This window comes from Lissotriton vulgaris, chromosome 11 (assembly GCF_964263255.1).
Source record: "Lissotriton vulgaris chromosome 11, aLisVul1.2, whole genome shotgun sequence".
Taxonomy (NCBI): Eukaryota; Metazoa; Chordata; class Amphibia; order Caudata; family Salamandridae; genus Lissotriton; species Lissotriton vulgaris.
The window spans coordinates 31,650,701-31,671,375 of NC_141699.1; the positions used below are offsets into that span (position 1 = coordinate 31,650,701).

At 46.1% G+C, this 20,675-nt stretch overlaps 1 protein-coding gene across 1 annotated transcript in view; it reads left to right on the top strand.

The window, feature by feature from the left end:
• TMEM132D (transmembrane protein 132D) overlaps nt 1–20,675 on the top strand; it is a 1,618,295-nt gene that overhangs the window by 1,016,479 nt on the left and 581,141 nt on the right. The window lies entirely within an intron of this gene.

The window sequence follows — 20,675 nt, forward strand, 5'->3', positions numbered from 1 at the left end:
TGTCTCTGCCATTTCTGAGGCTAGAATGAAGGCGGTCGCACCTCCACCTACCTCTCCATGGTGTTGAATGTCTCACAATTAGGTCCGGGCAAATTTGTGAAACTCGTGAATTCTGCATTTCTTGATATTTGCCGAATTTCTCAGCATTTTGCATTCTATGACTGAGCCAGGGCTGTGCTTGTTCCGCCTTCAGAGGCACTTTGTGTCCCTCTTGTGTGTGCACATGAGCCACCACCAGGGGGTGCTTACTCTGGGAGCTGGAGGAGACCCAGCTTTGCTCTAATTAAGATTTCAGGCTCGAAGACAGGAGGGGTAAGTGAGTGGCTGCGGCGTCGGAGGTTAACGCAGGCCCTGAAGCGCCGCCATTAAATGCTAACTGCTGTACTTTCTAATCTGCCATTTAATTGACCCGGTGCGAAGGCAGTGAAATGGCACTTCCAGTAATTGTCTCTTCTGTGCCATCAGGGCTACAACAATTGCTGCTCAGCAGAAGCCGTTTCATGCGCCTCACACTGAAAGCCTTCCCTTCCTCTGCTTCCATGGGGCCACCGACTGTTTTTGTTGCTCAGATGTAAAGACAGACACAGGTTTTGTCTGACAGACAGCTTCAAGTGCTTGGTAAGTAATGGGCCACAAGCCAGCAGCCCTGCTTTAGGGATGGCATAGTTGGTGCTCCTGCGCATACGCTGACCCCCCACCCAAGCGTAAGGTCAGGTGATGGCGCTAATAAAAGGTGAGTTGGGTGCTTGTGCTCACACTTGAGTTCCTAACCCGGAAATGTACCCATATCTTGCCACATGACCTGCTGCTGCATCATCTGGGACCCTTCTGCAACCAAAGCTTTCCATCACATTAAGCACCACCCCCCCCATCTTGTGCGCGGACCCAGCAGCCACAGTCCCTGCCGCACACCTCTGCCAGCACACCGCTCCACCAACATTTCCTATGAAGAAGAGCCTTGGGCTGAGGGTATCCTTGCCCTCAGGTGCCGGTCGGGTCCTCAGGGAGAGAAGATGGCCCCACTCCCAGACCTCAGGCTCACAGTGGCTGCAGACCACCGGCTGCCACATATGGGCAGGGCTGAGCCGAGTACCTGGGTTCTGCTGGGAGGCATCTGAGGTCAGGCTCATGCCATCACTTGGAGAGGTACCCAATTAAGGGAAACAACCTTTACAAAGCAACTTTTACAACGCACTACCATTACAACGAAACTTTTACAACGCAACATCCATTACAACGCATGCCATTACAACGCAACCATTACAACGCATGACACTACAACGCATACCACTATAATGCATGTCATTACAACACAGTCATTACAACACATACCATTACAACGCATAGTACCCTTACACTATCCAACACTTACCCTACTGTTGCACCCCCTGGAGTTAGAATAGTAATTTTTACCCCTACACTATCCAACACTTACCCTACTGTTGCACCCCCCTGGAGTTAGAATAGTAATTTTTTACCAATACACTATCCAACACTTACCCTACTGTTGCACCCCCTGGAGTTAGAATAGTAATTTTAACCCCTACACTATCCAACACTTACCCTACTGTTGCACCCCCTGGAGTTAGAATAGTAATGTTTACCCCTACACTATCCGATACTTACCTTACATGCAATGTAATGTTATGCGTTGTAATGGTATGCGTTGTAAAGGTAGTATGCGATGTAATGGAATGCGTTGTAAAGGTAGTTTTTTAAAATTTGTTGTAATGGAATGCGTTGTAATGGAATGCGTTGTAATGGATGTTGCGTTGTAAAAAATGCGTTGTAAAGGTATGCGTTGTAAAAGTATACGTTGTAACGTCATACATCCCCCAATTAAAGTTCCTTCCACAGGTTCACCTACTGAAATTTTTTTATGACTATTGCTGCCTTTAGATAGTCAAGCTTAATCACCTTCTCAGGATCACGTTACTGACCCCAGGCAGGGACAATCCAAGGACCCTACTAAGCCATCCAATCAGTACTCTCAACAGGCGATGTGCAGAAAAAACAAGGTCTTACCAAAGAGAGCTTATGAACCATGCTTACTGTGATTTCTGTATTCATAAAAATAATTGCAAACCCCAATTTCCTCCAAGAATGGGAATCAGTTGGTTACCTGCACGTGTCGACGTAGGATGGATACGTGCTGATGGTCTCAGTATAGCACGTGCAGCCCCAAACATCTCGGGCCATTACAGTCCAGTGTTTGCTCAATTTCACATGGCTGAACGTCACTTGTCCCTTTAAGAAGTTGAGTGCCAACCAATGGTGTTACTTAGTTATTTGGCATAGAGGAGTCTCATGTGCCATCAGAGTTAACCAGACACATCAATCCATGGGCTGAGAAAGCCTTGGCCCCCCACCGCTGAATCAAGACAGAGCTTTCAATCGGTCAATCCTTTCAGCTTCCAGGCTAGGGGGTTTCCTGTGTTTAGTCTAATTAAGAGACAGGCTTCACTACTGGTGGTACCTTTTTTTAATAGTTTTACGTTTCTCCTTCATAATTATCCATTCACTGGTTCCAAATGATTTGGCTTCCTCGAAGCCACTTAGTGGGTGATGGGAGTTATGCTGCCCGATCTCCAGCTGGCATCATTTATTGACAGAAATACAGCGGTGTCTGATTGTCTTCAAACCTCCAACTTTTGTTATTGATTAATGGGCGTATTATTGGCAAATGCTTTTACTTTGGTTCATTTTCGCCAGTCAAGAATGTCACCTCTAGTGACACAAATAAATGAGCCTGCCTGTCTCTCGTTATCAAGGCCCTAACATTCGAATTATTTCAAAACAAATGCTTTAGATCCCTAAGACAATAAGTCAGGCACATGAAAGAGGACTGGGAATGGTGGTATCTCACCTCACCACAGGCCGTCAGCTCAATCCTAAGACCAAAGTATGTGCTTTTTGCCTGCCATTTTTTTTTTTTTTAGAAATCTTTTTATTGAACAACTTCGATCCAATCAGACAAGGAAAAATGGTCAGCCAGGGGTGTTCACTACAGCTTTCGATATATGGAGTGCATATGAAATACATGTATAGAAAAAGGGTTTGACAGTATTAAACATGATACATCTGTACATTGGGCCTCCAGCTCCCATACTCCTGCACTCTAGTCTCCTTTCCCCCCTAATGGGATCTGTATGTCTCCCACGGGCTCCAGATTATTTCCCACTTTTTGGGGCATCCCTGCTCTTGTACACCACTTTTTCTGCCAATCGGCACCAGTGGAGAAGTGTGGCTCACTGGTTAGAGGAGGCAGACCTGGAAGCAGAGGTCAGCCCGGGACCAGGGTTCAATTCCTGGCTCGGCGGGTCTTGAGTCCTAAAACGTCCATGGACTCGACAATTCTCGGGAGGTCGTTGTTGCTTGAGTGTGTTACTTTACTTTACTTTTAAATTGCACGTTTTTAAGCTCACCTCACTTAGCTTGAATACGAAGCTAAGTTGTTTGCACTCGTTATTCCAGCCGCTCGATTAAAAAGCGCTAGTGTTATTTCTTTTCCCCTCCCTGCTATATGCGGGCTAGAAACTTGCTTCCCCGTCACCTTGACTCTGACTCACCCCAGCCGATCTGAACGCTGTTTTGGGTGTTTGGATTAACTCTGTCGGCCATCTTGGAGTGGGGTATCCTTCGAAGGCACCCGATTGGCCACTATAAAAACGGAAGTCCATGCCTCCGCGCAGTGAACGCGATCAGTGGACATGCCGGACCTGCACCGGAGTCGCGCCAGAGTCCTGCCCGTCTGCGCCCATCCGCGACCAGGATGTGGCCACAGACGCAGGTACTGTTCCACAGAGCACCCCTCCTTTTATTACCTATGACAGCGCCAAGATTAAATCTCTGCGTCCTTTACATTGCACTATACCATTATCTACTAGTACAGTTGCCACTCCCAGCTTTCCTATTATGAAATGCTCCTCTGATCTACCAGTCGATGCTAAGCATAACTGCCTCTTTTTTCAGTCAACTACCCCACAGGCACGACTAAAAGCTGGCCTACTAAACTGTCGGTCTCTAGTAAAACACTCTCTTGATGTATTCCATACTTTGGAAGAGGATAAATGGGACTTATTGTTTCTCACTGAGACGTGGTTAGGAGACAACACCAACCCCGCGTTACATCTAGCAATTCCTCCGGGCTACAGCATACTATGCGCCAATAGACAAAGCCCACATCCTGGGGGTGGAGTGGCTATTATATACAGAACTCACAGGACCATTTCGTCCTTTTCTTATAACCAAGTGGAACGCATTGAAGCGCTCCCTTTCTGTATTAAAATCTCGTCCAACTTTACACTCTCTGGCCTCCTGGTTTACCGACCACCAAATTCTAAACCATCCCATCTTCCAGCTTTCTTAGAATACGTCCTTCAAGCCTCACTGTGATGTGCCAACTTCACCCTCCTTGGGGATTTTAATCTCCATGTTGATAATACTGAGGACACCGCCTCCCTCAATTTTTTGTCCACTCTAGCAGTTGGCGGACTGAATCAAGTCATTAGCTGTCCTACTCACAAAGCGGGCCACACTCTTGATTTAATCTGTACCAACCTGGAAGGCTTAGATGCCCTTGTTCCCCTCCCTATAGTGTGGTCGGATCACTTGCTTGTTCCCTTTACATTGCCCTGCCACCGCATAAACAGACATATCTGTCTGGCTAAACAATAGGGTAGAAATTGGAGCAAGATTTCTCCAGATAGCCTAGCTCCTCATCTTCTACCGGTGGACTTTTCAGATACGAATCTAGATCTCGACACACGACTTACCAATCATAATGATCGGATTACTTCTGTAATCAATCTCATTGCCCCAGTTAGGCACATAAAAACCTATCGCTCCGCTCCCTCGGCCCCATGGTATTCGAACGATCTTCAAAATCTCAAATCGGAATGTAAACGTCTTGAGAGACGCTGGAGATCCATCTTCTCACCTGATCGTAAAACCCTTTATAAAGCTGCCTTAAAAAATTACAGGAAGAAGATCATTGAACACAAAAGAGTATTTCTAGAAGAAAAAATTAATTGCTCCCAAGGCTCATCTAGGGAAATATTTGAGACAGTCAGATCTTTTACAGATCCCCTGGCACTGAAACGTCCCCCAGTGGTATCACAGACTCTTTGTGATAACCTCTCTGCCTTTTTCGAGAACAAAATAGCTACCATCTATGACTCTTTCACTAGTAACATTCCTGTAAATAAAAGTCCTACTTCCGCCTCTCCTTTTTGCCCTGAGTCCCTGTTCTCTGGCTTTGCAGAGATTACTTTGGAACAATCTCTTGCGGAACTTCTTAAAATCAAATCTGGCTCTCCGCTGGACCCATGGCCCGCTAAACAATACAAGTCTTTAGCTCCCATTCTTAATCCCTCACTGAACAGGATCTGGAATGATTCCTTGCAGCTGGGACTTTTTCCAGACACTTGGAAACAAGCACGATTGGTCCCTATAATTAAGAAGGCTAGTGCTGATCCGAGTGAGCCTGCTAACTACAGGCCAATCTCTTTACTACCTGCCCCTGCTAAAGTACTCGAAAGACTTGCTCAACGACAACTAGCAGGCTTTCTTGAAACCTCAGGTGCTTTTCACGACTCTCAGCATGGCTTTAGTCCAGGATATAGTACTGAGTCGGCCCTAATCTAGATGTCAGACGCAGTAAGATGGAGGTTGGATGAGGGATCAAGAGCGGTGTTGGTGCTGCTGGATTTGTCGGCAGCATTTGACACCGTTTCCCACCCCCTCCTCCTTGAACGCCTCCACTCGAATGGCATCCGGGGCACGGCCTTGGAATGGATTTCTTCTTTCCTGTCTAACCGGTCCCAGGCAGTGTTTACCCCCCCCTCCCCCCTTTTACCTCAGATAGCTGCCCGCTTCGGTGGGGAGTCCCTCAGGGCTCCTCGCTGAGCCCTCTTTTATTTAATGTCTACTTTTCCCCACTTTTCGATATCATCGCCCAAACTGGCTTAAAGGTCACTTCCTACGCTGATGATATCCAGCTTCTGTTTTCATTTGATAACATCCTCCCTTCAACTTTTGAACCATTAAAAAAATGCCTTCGTACAATTGCTCAATGGATGGACAATAATTTTCTTAGGTTGAATGCAGGGAAAACGGAGGTTCTCTTTTTTCACCAGCCTTCTCCTCTTGACCCTAACATCTGGTGGCCTCTTGATTTAAGTGCCCCTCCCCTCCCAAAAGACTCTGTGAAGAATCTTGGAGTCAAATGGGACTCCAACCTCACTTTTCATCAGCAAGTTCACACAGTCTCCGCTGCATGTCTAGCCAAGACCAGAATGATGAAAAAGTTCATTCACTTTCTACCCAGTAATACCAGGAAGATCGTTGTACAGGTGTTAATCACCTCGCACCTAGACTACGCCAATGGCCTCTATACTGGTCTGTCTGTAGGGCTCTGTCATCGCCTTCAGACGGTCCAGAATGCGGCGGTGCGTCTAGTTGCAGGTATTACCCTACGTGAGCACATTGCTCCCCACCGTCGTGATCTTCACCGGCTACCACTGCACAAAAGGGCAGAATTCAAAGCCCTGGTACTAGCCGGTTCTGAGCAGAGTGCGAAGACACAGCCATTGATGTTAATGAGATTGGCCACTAGGTAGTAATTCCAGATGTCTGGAATGGCTAATCCACTCTCGTACACCCCGCTGTAGTTTGCAGAGTCTTATGCGTGGTCTGCCTCTTTCCCATAGTAAGTTGCCTGTTCCCCTTCAACAGCCCGAAAGAAGGTATCTGAGATCTTACGCGGGTATTTTGCAACAAATAGAGTAAGCGTTGGAGAGCCATCATTTTGAATAGCACGGCCCTACCCATGAGGGAAATATGCAGTTGGCGCCAGTTCAGCGCATCATCCCGCAGCCTTGAAAGCTGTGGATATACGTTAAAGTTGAGGAATTCCTCAGCCGATTTAGTAATCCATATGCCTAGGTATTTGAATTTATCTAGCTGCGTCAGTGCCGCACAGTCAGTTGTTAGTTCGGGCAACACTCCGGACAGGTTAAAAATCAAGGATTTGTCGCGGTTTATCTGGTACCCTGTGTATGTGCTGAATAGCTGGAGTATATTGATGAGCCTATGGAATGTCTGCTGAGGTCTGCTCGCATGGAGTAGCAAATCGTCTGCATATAACGAGATGCACTCCTCCCATTCCCCCCCCAATGTTGATGCCTCTTATTATGGGGTCACCTCTGATCTATGCTGCAAGTGGCTCGAGCACTAGAGCAAAAAGTATGAGGGAGAGTGGACATCCCTGCCGCGTGCCTCTGCTGAGGGTGAATGGCCTGGAAGTCGACCCATTTACCCTAACGCGAGCTCTTGGGGCCAGATGTACGGCCATGTCATTTAGCTACTCGCAAATTGCGCTCAATTGCGAGTTGCAATTTGCAAGTCACTAAAGTTCATGTACAACAGTGTCTGAGACACTATTAGCGATTCCTAATGGGGTCGCAAATTGCATGCCCCATGCATATTAATGAGGCACTCACAATTTGTGACCCCATTAAGAACTGTTGGCCCTGCCAGGGATGGTGGCCTGCTGGGGCCCTGCAGACCTCCATGTCTGCGACTGCTTTCAAATAAACAGTTTTTCAAATGCAGCCCATTTTCCTTGAAGGAAAATGGGCTACATTTAAAAAAAGAAAAATGAAACGTTTTCGTTTAATTTTTAAGGGCAGGCAGTTGCCTCTGGGACCACTTTCTGCCCCTAAAAATATGTTCCTCTGCATTCGCAAAGGGGAAGGGTTCCCCTGGGTACCCTTTCCTATTTGAGAGTGCTTTACCACCCTCTTGAAGAGGGCGATAATTTGTGAGTGTTTTGCAACTGCAATTGCTTGGGTTTGCTGCCGTAGCATGCATCACCCCATAGAGGCGTCATAGGTTCAGAGTGGTACTGCGGTGATCGGTCTGGGTGGATAATAGCGGCAATGATGGGAGCAAGCCGGTTGGCTAGCACTTTTGCCAACACTTTAGTTTCAAAATTTAAGAAACAGATGGGCCGTTATGAGCTGCAATGCTCCATGGGTTTGCCCTTTTTGGGATAACAAATATTGTGGCCAACCTCAGGTCTGACCCTAATCGACCACCCAGCAGTGTGGCATTGAACATGTCCAGCATTGGTTGCGCCACCCCATTGGCCACGCATTTGAAGTGCTCTGTGGGGAGCCCGTTCGGGCCTGCCGCTTTCCCGGATGGTAAGTCTCGTATGGCCTCTTCTATTTCTTCCACCGTCAGATCTTGGTCTATAACCTTTCTGTCGTCCTGCGATATGGTCAATAGGGGCAAGCCCGCAAGTAGTCCGGTGTTGTCCTCCACCGATATTGTAGTTACCGACTAATAGATCATCTGTTCATCTCATATTAGGCGGAAAATGCTTCCGCTATGTCTGCCCCAGATCCACATGGTGCCCCATTGCTGACTTGAATCTCCGAGACCCAGTTCTGTTCTCTGTCCCGTTTTTATAACCAGGCGATTAGCTTATTAGGGATGTATGATATTTCAACGCATGCTTTTACCACGCATGCCTTTACAACGCGGTTTTTACAATGAAAACCTTTACAACGCATAGTGCTTTGGGGTGCTGGATAGTGAATAGTTTAATTTACTATTCCAGCCCAAGTCCCCGTGGACACTAGGAAAGGTGTTGGATAGTAAATTAAACGTATTCCCTATCCTAGAGCGCCCCCCAGCGCAATGCGTTGTAATGGTTTGCGTTGTAAAAGTTAGGTCGTATAGGCACTGCGTGGTAAAAGTTGCGTTGTAAAGGATGTTTCCCACTTACTAGCCTTGTCCCCTAGATCATATAGTCTGTTCTGTGACAAGTGTATGTTGTCTTGCTGTGTCAGTCTCTAGGTCCCTTAGCCCCCTTTGTTTGAGGCGTATTCTGTGGACCAAGTCGAGAGCGTCTGGTTCACTCTGACTTACTTCTCGTTGTAGGGCATCGATCTCACGTTCTAGCTCATCGCACTTAGAGCGTTTCTGCTTCCTCAGCCGCCCGCACTGCCTGGATATAACCCATTGCCACTACTTGGTAAGCCTCCCATAGAGTAATATGCGACTCAACTGGCCCTGTGTTTTCTGCAAAGCATTGTATACTTTCCCCGAACTTGTCCTGTAAATCTCTGTCCTTGAAATGCCAGGGAGCTTTATGCGGCGAGAGGGTGAAGTCGTCAGCAGGGCCCTGCAGCAGGACTTCAAACTGGGAATGGTCTGATATTCCCCTAGCCCTTTGTTGTTCCCCCCGGAAGTGTCCCACTTGTGTTCATTGTGTGAAGATGTATTCCAATCACAACCCGCTACTGTGTGCCTCGGAGATATGTATATCTTGCAGGGGGGCCGGGATGTGCAGTCGCCACAAACCCGACAAACCCGTTGACGATGTGAAATCTAGCAGGGGCTTCACCCCCCTGCCCGGGATGGCAGTGTTGTTTTGTCTAGTTCATGTGACATAACTGCATTCGTATCCTTGACCATTGTGATGACACTGGGTGGCATACTCAGCAGTGTTTTGCTTAATTCGGGAAAGGTCTCTGCGTGTCGCCTCAGCGGAATATAAACAGAACAGAAGTTCAAGTTGCGGCCCTCCCACTTCCGTGCCAGTACCACAAACCTGCCCAGTGAGTCAGGTTTCAGGTTTTAAAGTCTTTATTTCGATAACAAAATCATAAAAGACAACATTTAAAACATATTTAAGACATTTAGACAGCTGTACAATATTCCATTATAATAACATTTTACGATAGCAGTAACATTGTCCTAATTCATTATAAGTAGACTTAAAACACTTTTTAGGTTAAAAATAGCTATTAAACATCCAAGAAGTACAAAGACAAACCTGACCGGAAGAAATTTAAAAACAAACATTTTTTTTTTGTAAAAATACAAAATGAGTAAAAACATGCCTAATACAATATACATTATCCTGCATTTAAGGGAAAATGTTATACTTGAGTGGGCAAATTGAAAACCCTATTAATGGTTTTGTCTGCTTCTTGCCCTAATGGCCCAAGCCCACCCTAGAAATTTAGCTATGCTCACCACGAACACCTCTGAGGTTTTAGTTTTTAAAACCCTACTAGCCTCAGAAGACCTTCTCAAAGGGAGGCGTTGAAACAGAGGTTTTAACCATTTTGTTCGTGGCGCTAAGTAGGTCGGACAGGCAAACAAAAAATGACCCTCGGTTTCCTTATGGTCTGGGCACCAACTGCAAAATTCCGTTACCCCATTAACCCAATTTTTAGTAAAATAATTCAGTGGCAGAGCTCCTACCCGAAACTGATGGTAGAGTTTCTTATCCAGTGGTCTGGTGATAATATCCCAGTAAGTCTCACGGGAGGGATCCAACTTAATGGTCAGAAACCTTCCCGTTAGACTAACAGAGCTGGAAGCAGTCACCAGCGATTGACGGACCGAGGCCCAGTACAATGCCTTGAATTCCTGTTTTGAGGGAAAGGCATTAGTACTCGGAGATACCCACAACTGTTCCAGTCCCATTTCAACCAGAATGGTTTTTACCGTTTGTAACCAAGGAATTCTCCCGGAATCCCCAATTGACCTAACTTCAGCCAATTCCTTCGCAAAGAGGGTAAGGGCAGGGGAGGTCCATATGCGCCTCCAAAAGGCCACCAATCTAAATTTTGCCATCTCATTGATTGGGTTACATCGCAGATCCTGACAGAGGGTTATAGAAGGAGAAGATTGGGGTAACCCTACCAAGCTCCGTAAAAATTTACACTGGATTTTGAATAGGCTTGAGAGATCCATGTATCCCCAGAGATCTGCACCATATAGGATTGGAGCATTAATCTTAGTGTCATAAATCTTTAACGCTGGGGTGACCCGTTTTGTAATCGATCTCTTTTGCTCACTCAAGAGGCAGCCAGTTAATCGGGCAAATTTAAGCTGTTGAGCACCTACTTGCTCTTTCCATCGCAAGCGACGGTCCAGGGTAACCCCCAAGTACGTCATGGTCTCAACTTGTTCCAAGTTGACTCCACTCATACTTACAGAGCTCCGGACAAAGTGACTCCTAGTGAGGACCATAAACTTGGTTTTACCCACATTTACCTTAAGGTCATTGATGACACAGAACTCCTCAAAGCGGTCCAGAGCCTGCTGTAGGCCACTACGTGTTTTAGAGAGGAGTAAAGTGTCGTCGGCAAAGATAAGCATTGGGAACCTTGTCCCTGCCAACGAAGGGGCATCAGTGGGAGTATCTGCGAAGAATTTAACTACTTGGTCGATAAATAACAAGAAGAGTGTTGGCGCCAGGACACACCCCTGACGGACTCCTCGAGACATGGGAAAGGGTTCCGTCACTTGTCCCTGGCCTCCCCACCTCACCCTTGCATAATTGTCCTCGTGCATTTTAACTATTATATCAAGTAGTTCCATTGGTAATCCAAAATCCCTCCAAACACACCACAATTCATCCCTCGGCACTAGATCGAAAGCGGACTTCAGATCAATAAACGCGCCAAAGATGGTTCCACCGCCAAGCAAGACCACCTTCCAGTAGATTAGACAGAATCTAAACACCTGGTCGATGGTGCTCGTACCCGATCTGAAGCCCGCTTGCATAGGAGACAGGATATCCTCTAGTTTCATCCAACCTTGTACTCTGCCCAAAACCATACGTGCAATGACTTTTTGGAGGGAGTCAATGAGACTGATCGGGCGATAGTTGCCCGGGTTGGACCTGTCGCCTTTTTTATAAATTGGGAGCATCTCCTACCCCTTCCACGACTTGGGGATTCTGGCCCCTTTAGCTATTGCATTTGCAATCTTGATTATGTACGGCACCCAAAGAGCGGGGTTAGCTTTGAACAAGTCAGCAGGGATTAGATCCATCCCTGGTGCTTTCCCCCTGAGGAAATATAAATTTTATGGTCAAGTTGTGTTCCCTAGCGCGTACCCCACCGTCTCCATGTACCAGCTTAAAGTGCATGTAACTTCCCTCCTGTGCCAGCTATGAAGACGCAAATACATTTGCGTCCAACGTCAACATGTCCTCTTTCAGACCCACCCTGAACGGGTTAAATAGTCCGTTCCTAAGTATGCTATGCCAACGTCTTTTTGTAGTGTACCTTACACGTTTTTATGCTCTGGCAAAGTAGGCCCTGAATTTCTGCCATCGAGCCTTTTTCTGGCTTCTGACTCTGAAAGCCTCAGCCCAGGCTGCCTCTGTACCCGTGAACTCTGACTTACTCCCAGCGCGGCCCACCGAGCTCAGCTCAGCCTGCTGCCTGCCAAGACTGACTATAACCTTCGAGTTATCTGTTCCGCTCCTCGAAAATACATTCCTGCCTACTAGCTTCAGTAAACATCCCCCTCAGCTACAGAGCCAAAGGGCCGTCCTGTCTCAGTGCAAGTAATTCATAGCCTCTGTTACCATGCTCCCATGAAAGGCCCCATGCCCCACGCTTCTCATGCAGACACTCAGGCGCATATACATGCACTCACAGTCAGTATAGAATAGCTTCTGCCCCAGAGACCTTTCCCGTCCAGATAATATGGTTCCCAAACATCAGATATCAGATATGATAGAAGTACAAGTTGATCTGACATGCCAGACTTCTGTCTCTTTCCGTCAGTGTAAATGTCAAGTCCCCTGCACCCTCCAGTTTCACGTCAATCACACGTCATGCAGCTGCGTGCGCATCCAAGCTTCCGATTTCTGCTGACATTGCAACATTTCTGTTAGTGCCACCCCTTTTGTGACACCTACCTGTGACGTTTCTAGCACACACCTCCAGTTCACGCCTAGTCCACGCCTTCTGATTACGTACTAGTAACACGTGGATACTGTTATCTTGTCTTCTCTCAGCTGTTACGCCTACTGCATTGCTTTCTATGATGTAAATTAAGTATATAAGCTATGTACTGTCAATAAAAAGCAGCGCGCTCTATCCCTTCTTCCACCCCTGTGGTGGGAAGAACATGATATCCTGGTCTTGACCATTCCTTTTTGAGGAATAAAACCCCTAAGAACTCTAACACCACGGACTCTGGTTTTTTCTTTCCGACTTGAGTTATTATTGATTAAGTACTTACCTGCATAGAAATTAAGACGGTAAATTATATATTTACATCATTTTGGCGCCCGAACAGGGACCCCTCCCCCACCTCACGCGCCGGTTGGTGCGTTGCAAGCTCTGTCCCCTGCCATCAGTTAGACGGAAACTACGCGTACCGGCAGGATTTCCTGCATCTCCCTCTGGCCCACGGAGGTGACGAAGACTGCGATCAGTACCCAGACGAGGCGGTGAGGAGTGCGGAGGATCCCGACCAGAGCCTAGCCGAAAGAAGCAAGGTCCGAGGTGTCAAGAGGCCCACCAGTTTTTCCGAAGTTTTCCGAAGTCTTCCGAAGTGTCGAGTCAAGTCCAGTCGAGTTTTCCGAGGCCTTCTGTTTCCGTGCTTCCCGGTGAGTACCATTGCTGGGACGTATCTAGACGGGTTTGGGTACACAAGTCCGGTCTGCACTGTTTTTTAGACAGTGTATCTGTGCTGTTTAGCAGTACATCCAGTATAGAGGGTAGTCATATATGTCTGAAATGTCTTTTTTTCATGTGATTAATGTCGTGGTATGAGTGTGACTGTTTTTGTGCATTATTGTGTTCTTGTATAACCAGCTATATTCAGTATTAAGTAGTAAGGATTGAGCACTCAGTATTAAGTAAGCAAGATGCCGTTTTTCGACAAATTAAAGCAGATAGGAACTAGGAAAGGGATACTAGAGGAAGCAATTCCTATCCCCCCTAGGGACACTCCAGGAAACTTTATGTACCACAAGCATGGCATAGATGCCATATTATATCTAGATTTATGGGCCGACTATACTAAGCATCTAGACGAAAGACACAGATGGCCTGTGACCGGAACATGGGATGCCGAGTGCATCATGAAGGTAGAGGAAGCACTATGGAAAAAGAAAGCCAGACAATCTCAGAAAGACGCCATAGAGTTTTGGCGTAAGGAATCACATAAGCGTGCTGAAAAAGCACTACGTAGAGAAGACAGACTTAAAGAATCAGACAAGGCCCAAGAAAACGAGTTAGTTACCGAGGGGATCCGAGTAAAATCAGAGCAAGTAGACCGCGCACGAAATAACATCGTAAACGGTATGTATCTCGCGGCCGAGGGTTCGCCTGAGGCCATTTCGGAAATACCGAAAAATCTGCCGACACCATTAGTTCCAACTAAAGTAATGCATAAGACTACTAAAGACATATTCCTGAATTCCTATCTAGAGGATGTAGCACCCGCTTACACCAACCTCCCTGTCCGCGCCCTGCCTAACGACAGGGACGGGGGTGGTAACCCGCCCCAAGGTCATATTCCGCCAGTACCACAACAGAATGCTCCTGTTCCACCACCTCCACCACTTCCTGCACTTAAAATTGATCTACCGAAACCACTTCTACCTGATCCTACTAAAAGACAAATTCAAGTTCAGATACAGACTCCGCCGAGAGATAATGCCCAAGCTTCCGCCTCAGGGGGTGCGGCCGGGGGTCTTCAAACACCGCCGTTAACACGCAGGTTACAGCTCGGGGATTTGCGGAATCCTTTTACGTTCAAGTCACCCCGCCTTGACATATTCAAAGAAAACCTTTCAGTTTGCAGATATGATCCAGTACCCGGTAAAGACAATATAATGATGATGGCATCACTACGGTTAAGATCTGCTACTGATTTCCTGCTGTGCTATGCAGGAATGAAGGAGCGCCTAGATAGAATATATGAGTTTGTTCAGACGGGGAAAGATCCTGACAGTATTCAGGAGGCCATGGAGCGTCAGAAAGTTGACGTTCAAGCACAGATACTACGTTTTTTCATAAATTGCCTAATAAGAGAACGAGACAGGCCTGGGACAGATCAGAGTGAATTAGATGCACTAAACAAGTGGGGTCAAAATATATCTGAAGGAAAACACGACAAGGGGACTTGCATAGCCAGTATGTACAAGAAAATAAGAAAAGCAGTGATAGAAATACACCAAAAGGAGAAAGAAAAGGCTTCCTCCGAGGAGGAAGAAGAACTTGAAGAACCAGAAAAGACTACAGATACTATAGCGTATGTAGGTAAGGGAACTTACCTTAGGAAAGGTATCCGTCCGGAAAGCAAGCGAGTTTTTCTCTCTGCCTTAACAAATCCGAATTCTTCTGAACATCAGTTCCAGGAGACTGATAAAAGACTCCGAGACCGAGTGGGGTACCACATACTCAATTCTATGGATGAACAAGAACTAGCCCGGTCAGCCATATTATGGGCTGAAAATCCGGATATGTATAATGATGACACAGTAGCGCAGACATTTCTGAACCTCTCCCCAGACGAGCAGAAATTAGCAGGTGTATACATGATTCAGCACCTCCTCACGAAATACAGAAACCAACATTCTGATCCAGGTCCCTTACATGAAACATTAGAAGCACTACTCATGGATAGATGGAGAGGTCTCAGTACCAAGTTAATACAAATAATTCTAGAACAACGACATAGATATAACGCTTTCATAAGCTCTGAATATGTTCCCGCTCCGCCCCCAGAAAGGAAAATGTATCACATGCAACGCCTGAGTGGCATTGAAAGTCAGAACCCCTTACGAGAAGTGCACCCAGTTATGGGTGAGGATCATCTCTTGAAACGTGTATATGTACACACGCCACTGACTAAGTTAGAACTGTTAGAAATGAAGAAACTAGTCCCGAGCCATGATAAAGACCCTGCAGGTTTTCACAGAGAGCTTAAAGACATGTTACTGATGGGGGATTACACATATGAAGATATCATGAAAATGTTAAAGGTACTGCTGCCCACGGGCATCTACGAGAAACTGAAGGAAAAAGAATGGGAGGTGGGAGAGAAAAAGATTGTATGGGCAGAAATAGAAGACGAAGAGAACAAACGTGTCCCAGGGGTAGGCCTTGGGGACAAAACTAAAGCATTACCAGGTTTGATAGTACAGGTTCTGCCAAGATTATTGACAACTAGAAAAGAAGACTGGGATGCAATTTCAGCATGTAAACAGAAACCCGACGAAGATACTAGTGACTTTTATTCAAGATTCGAGAAATGTTTTATTATTAATAGTGGTCTTAAACCAAGTAGCGAGTCGTACCCGCATCTTTTTGTATCAAAGTTAGTTGAGAATTCCCTGTTAGCAGTCAAAAATCGTGTATACAAGGTTGAGAGTACATGGCAAGCAAATACGCCATCCCAGATGTTACAAATGTTACAATACCATCAGAATAGAATTAGAGAAGAACAGGATCAGGAACAGAAACGTATGAAAGACACGAAAATGAAAATGTTAGTAGCCCAGTCGGTCCATACCGACGGAAGCAGAAAGGGTACGAACCAGACAAGTCACGCCGCAGGTCCTGTTAAAGGGACATGCATATATTGCAAGCAGCCAGGTCACTACGTACATGAATGTCCAGTCCTGAAACATAACATAGCAACAGGTAAAACTAAAGAGAGACCGCATCCACCTAGACAAGATCAGGTCCAGCAACAGACTTCACAGAATGTACAGCCCATACAGAACACACAGCCTATGCATGCTACATCTCATACAGCACAGACAGTAGCGGTACCACAGCCCACTGCCTCGACTCAACAAGTTTCCCAACAGATGTACCAGTATGCCCAATCTGCTTACCCTGAGTATCAACGATACACATGAAACAGCCTAGAGAGGGAGTTTGGCTTGCCTCTTATTGAAATTCCTGTAGATCAAGAAGGTCCTTATGTACACAGTCAAGTATTGGGAAAAGATAGAACGTTTTTAATTGACACAGGGGCAAGCCGCACAACGATCAGTCATAATGAAGTCCCAGGGGCACCCCTCTCAGGCTCACAGAATGTTTCCCTTGGTTTTTCAGGACGGCCTATTGTAAATGAAGTATCTGAACCAGTTCCCCTGGCTGTGGGTCCATTATCACGAGTTACAGACTTGTTACTTACGAAATCATGTCCAGAAAATCTGTTAGGAATTAAAACATTGAAGGCTCTAGGAGCTATAATCTGCTGTTCCCCGGAGGGAGTTAGACTCTTTCTACGGGATTTCAAGGGTCATTATGTGTTGCGAGAATTCGATGTCAGATTAAAAAATGTACCAGATCACCTGTGGGCAAAAGGCCCAACTGATGTAGGTTGTATGCATATCACACCATACCGTGTTACACTCAAGACAGGAGTTGTTCTACCACGAATCAGACAATACAAGTTACCCCCCGATGCTGTAGTGGCTTTACTGGAAATCATTGAAGAGCTCATAGCCCAAGGAGTGGTCGTAGAGACCGACTCCAATATCTGTAATTCACCCATCATTCCAATTCTTAAACGTACTGACCCCAATGCACCGCCAGTATATCGGCTGGTGATTGATCTACGAGAGCTGAATAAATGTATTGTACCCCAGTACCCTGTGGTCCCCGATATCTCTTCCCTATTGACTGCTATTGACTCAGAAGCAACGTTCTTTACTGTAATTGATCTCAAGAACGCTTTCTTCAGTGTACCTATTGATCCAGAGAGCCAATATCTCTTCGGATTCAGTTTAAATGGACGAAGCTTCAAATTTTCCCGCGCACCTCAAGGATTCACAGAAAGCCCCAGCATCTATAGTCAAGCACTGAAAAGACAACTAGATTGTATTCAAATGCCAGTTAACACCGCTTTACTGCAATACGTCGATGATCTATTGATCACCGCACGAAGTGAGCCCGAATGTGAACAAGCATCACTGACAGTTTTACATTTTCTGGCCGACAAGGGACACAAGGTGTCTCCTTCGAAGCTTCAATTCTGTGTTCAGCAAGTTGTGTACTTGGGTCACTTGCTGTCCAAAGTGGGGAGACAGCTCACTCCCGATCGCATTCAGTTAATTGTAAATATGCCACGACCCCAGACACAAAAGGAAGTGCGGGCCTTCATAGGACTCACCTCGTACTGCAGACAATGGATTCCTCAATATGCATTTCTAGCTAAACCACTCATCCAGTTAACGACGCAGGAGGCAGCGACTTCGACTGTCCTCCCTTGGACTCAGGAACATACACAAGCCTTTGAGGAATTAAAGAAAGCATTATGTCAAGCACCAGTTTTAGCGACACCATGCTACAGCAAACCGTTTACACTTTTTGTTACAGAACGTGATGGTACAGCATTGTCTGTCCTCACTCAAGACCAAGCAGGTTCACATAAGCCTTGCGCTTATTTTTCAAGTACATTGGATTCAGTAGCCCAGGCACTCCCTGCGTGCTTAAAGTCAGTAGCAGCAACAGCGTTAGCAATAAGACAGAGCGATTCGATTGTTTTAGGACATCAGTTAACAGTACAAGTTCCACACTCTGTAGAGGTTCTGTTAAACAGAACCCAGACTCAACACTTGACTATAGCACGACTGACAGGTTACGAATTAACGCTATTCCAGCCACACATAGAAATCAGACGCTGCAGCATTCTGAACCCCGCAACACTGTTACCTACAATTATGACAGATCCAGCCCCGCATGATTGCCTAGAGATCATTAATGCAGTAACAAAGCCCCGACGAGACTTAACAGATGTTCCATTGACAAATCCCGACCTGACACTTTATGTGGATGGTTCATGTATGCGAACAAGTACAGGAGAATTAGTGGCCGCATATGCCGTGACCACTGAAACCGAAGTAAAAGAAACACATCGTATTGACACACTGTCTGCTCAAGCGGCAGAGCTTATTGCTCTGACCCGAGCCTGTATACTAGCCAAGAACAGAAATGTCAACATATACACTGATTCCCGTTATGCGTTCGGAGTTGTACACGACTTCGGCATGTTATGGCAAGAACGAGGTTTCCTGACCTCTCATGGTGCCAAGATCCAACACGGTCCTCTCATTCAAGCACTGTTAGAAGCAATACATCTGCCTTCAGGCATATCCGTCATGAAGTGTAAAGCACACCCTAAAGTCACAGATTCTGTTTCCCAGGGTAACGACCTGGCAGACCAGACAGCAAAACATACAGCATTGACTCACACTCAGACAACTGACATAACAAAGACAATAGGACCGACAAATTGTATGACAGTCAGGGATCCCACACTAGATGTTATCAATATTCAGACACATGCTACCCCAGAAGAAATAAAGAAATGGATTGAACTAGGAGGGATCCAGACAGATCAAGGTTGGATGACGAAGGGAAAATCTACATGGTTTCTCCCTGACTCTATGGTTCAAGTCATGATTAATACAGCACATAGTCCAGCACATCTAGGAGAAAAAGCGATGTTAGACAGTTTACAAAATCTTTGGAGCAATAAACACTTACGAGCAGCAGCAAAACAGAAAGTGCGTACTTGCATGATCTGTTGTCAGTTCAATCCAGGTAAAAGCGTCCCTGTAGAGCAAGGTGGATTTCATCCTCCCGATCACCCTTTTGAAGTCCTCCAGATGGATTATATCCAGATGGACCGTTGTCGAGGATTCAAATATGTCCTCGTAATTGTGTGTGCTCTGTCCCGTTGGACCGAAGCATATCCAGTCCCAGATTATACGGCCCCGACCACTGCCAGGCAGTTGGTTCGTGAATTCTTCCCACGGTACGGCATGCCTCGTGTCGTGTATTCAGATAACGGTCAGCCATTCTCATCCGAATTAATGAAGCAGGTTTCCTTGCTGCTAGGATATCAATGGAAATTCCATTGTGTCCGACATCCCGAAGCCGCAGGCCTTGTAGAGAGGCATAATCAGACATTAAAGACCCGTCTTGCTAAAATATGTAAAGAGAAAGGGGTCGACTGGATAGTCGCCCTGCCAGTGGCACTGTTCTATATGAGAATGGTTGCCCATTCGAGATCAGGACTATCCCCGTACGAAGTGGTCTTTGGTAGACCACCGAATATGTGGGGGACGCCCATTCCTAAGAAAATTACTGATGTTGATTGTAATATGTTGACAGATTACCTTGCCTCCTTGATGTCTGCACTCCAATCATGTCGTTCATAGGTTGCCGCAGCCTTCCCTGACAACACTGATGTAAAGCTGCATGATGTCCGTCCAGGCGACCTGATTCTCATAAGAAACTTTGACAGGAAAAGTCAGCTGGAGCCCCGCTGGAAAGAGCCGAAGACCGTTCTACTTACTACGAGGACAGCGGTGAAAGTTGAGGGCAGGAAGGGGTGGATCCACATGAGCCATGTTAAACTGTGCAATGAACTGAAATCCGACCCAGGCTCATCCACCCCTTCCAAAGACTGTATCGAGCCCAGTGACTTTAAGGTTTCTGAACGAGAGAAAACTCCCCAAGAGGAGTACCGACTCAAGCTTCGATCTAGCAAGTCAGACAGTTTAATTGTTTAAGTCCTCCCCTAGGTGAATCGGTTAAATAGTTTCTGACATGTATCCCCTAGATCGAGATAGAGAGAGAGAGAGACAATTCAAGAAACGTACATACTGCAAGTCACTGCGTAGTCACTGTATAGTGACATTGTTAATAATGTTTTTTCTAAGTCTGCTGATAATAGTTGCAAGTATACTTCTCCCTATCTATTACCCTATTTTTCAAGCGTGAACAATCTGCTTACAATGTCTCTGCTGAACATTCTTTTAGCGAGTTACCTCCACATGAACTCTCCTACAGACTTGCGCTGCGCAACAACACATT